General features: G+C 52.6%; 1 non-coding gene across 1 annotated transcript; it reads right to left on the reverse strand.

Annotated features, from left to right (window-relative positions):
- Window positions 1-1,333: 1,333 nt before the first annotated feature.
- Window positions 1,334-1,405, reverse strand: trnah-gug. The gene has a single exon. It is a non-coding gene; the product is annotated as a tRNA-His (tRNA).
- Window positions 1,406-2,247: the final 842 nt, after the last annotated feature.

Genomic DNA, 2,247 nt, shown 5'->3' on the forward strand with positions numbered 1-2,247 from the left:
CACTCTTGACTGGGGCCCTCGGCCTGCTCTGGTGTTTTTTTGCGGTCAGCACAGGCCGAGCTTCAGAAAAAAATCAAATGGAGGATGAGGTGGCCAAAATGTTGCTCAGTCCTGTTGCTCCAACAGCATAGGGGATGCTGCGATCCGGATTCTAACCGGGGTTGCTGCGCCACACCGCGCAGAGTACTAACCCATTATACGACCACGGGGCGTCACTGGCTCCTTAATTCGGGTGACTTCCTGCAGTCTGGCTGCCGTTGTTTCAGCGCTTTGTCCATTGAACAGGGACTGCACGCCAGCAAAATTCTGTACCGAGGGACCGGGAAAGGTACCGCACGGACACTTTTCCTCACGGTCTTCAGCGAACAGCGGCGTAGTCGGCGGATTCGAACCTGCGCGGGGAGACCCCATGGAGTTTCTAGTCCATCGCATAAACAATCGGACACGACTACGGAAAAAAATGTCACACATCGCCCGTTTGTGTGCAAACATGCTGCCTGACCTGCTGCAACCTAGCCAGCTCCGTCAACCTGCGTCAGATGCAAGCTAGCCCTGCAAGCAGATATAAAAACAGCTGTCGAACCAGATGAAATCAGGCTGACACTCTCTACTTTTGGAATGGGTTTTTGTCAGTGCTGGCGCTGGGAAACCACGGCACTGCACATTTCGTAGGTCTGTCTTATTCTACTCACTCAGTTCACTTCATGAGCGCTCTTTCCTAACGAGCTTGACCATCAGAATCAGGTGTGCCAAACAAGGGAGATGCGCAGGTCCACAGGAGCCGGGCGCGAAAGCAACTCTTGTAGCTATCAGCAGCTGCAGCGAGTGACGACATGTAGCATGCTGAGGCCGCAACAAGAAGACGACCCTACGCCAGAACAGGGACTTGAACCATGGACCTCAGATTTTAAACGTCTGATGCTCTACCGACTGAGCTATCCGGGTTCTTGCGCAGTGGAAAGCTCTTACGTTATATCAACAGCAGTTTTTCCCAAAGCTGCCCAGAAGAAAACTAATTTGCACACCCGCTACGGGATGAAAGCCACAAGCATTTGTGGCAGAGGAGCAAAGGACAAGCGGCCTTAGAAAGCACAATATCATGACGAAAGCTAAAGCAACTCGCCGACCAACCCCGTAGTCGCTGAGGGTTCGCAACCGCGCGGGGGAAACCCCAATGGATTCAAGTCCATCGCCTTAACCTCTCGGCCACGACTACACCCACCTGGGGCCCGCCTGCTCCCTTTTCTGGGTGGCGGTCAGCACAGGCCGAGCTTCAGAAAAAAATCAAGCTGGAGGATGAGGTGGCAAAATGTGTTGCTCAACAGCATAGGGATGCCGTGACCCGGATTCGAACCGGGGTTGCTGCGGCCACAACGCAGAGTACTAACCACTATACGATCACGGCGTGCCACTGGCTCCACCGTGGTGACCCCTGCCAGCCCGAATACAAAAAGAGCCAGCGGCGTCTTTGTCCATTGAAGAGGGACCTGCACGTTTCGCAAATCTGTACGATGGACGTGAAAGACAAATGCAAAAAAAAAACGGACACTTTTAATCCACGTTCTTCACGCGAAAACAGCGTAGTCGGCAGGATTCGAACCTGCGCGGGGGAGACCCCAAGGATTCTAGTCCATCTCGCCCTTCAACCACTCGGCCACGACTACGGAAAAAAATGTCACCCCACTGCCCTGTTGTGTGCACCACTGCTGCCTGGACATGCTTGCAACCTAGCCAGCTCAGTCACCCTGCGTAGATTGCAAGCTAGCCCTGCAAGCAGATAAAACAGCTGTCCGAACCAGATGAAATCAGGCTGCCACGTCTCCTCCTTTTGGAATGGGTTTTTTGAAGTGCTGGCTGTTCATCGGCACTGCGGCGTTCAGAGGTCTCAGTTCGCCTACTCACTCAGTTCACTTCATGGCGCTTTTTCCTACTGAGCTGACTATCCAGAAATCAGGTGTGCTAAACAAGGGGAGATGCGCCCAGGTTCATAGAGCAGGGCGAACGCCACTTCTTTTGCGTAGAGCACAGCGTCATAAAGCGATGGACCATTAGCGATGAAAGTATACTGAGCAGCGCCGGCCAGCAGAGAAAGCAGGTTAATTTACGCCTTTCGTAACAGGGATTCCTTCTGGAAACTCGGGACTCTCTGATTGCAGTGTCTGATGCTTCACTTCCCATTCTCCGAGTTATCTCGGCTCTTTTTGCAGTGAAAGTTTTCTTACTGTTTTGAGTATCATAAGAAGTTTT

The sequence above is a fragment of the Cyprinus carpio genome, unplaced genomic scaffold (assembly GCF_018340385.1).
Source record: "Cyprinus carpio isolate SPL01 unplaced genomic scaffold, ASM1834038v1 S000002587, whole genome shotgun sequence".
Taxonomy (NCBI): Eukaryota; Metazoa; Chordata; class Actinopteri; order Cypriniformes; family Cyprinidae; genus Cyprinus; species Cyprinus carpio.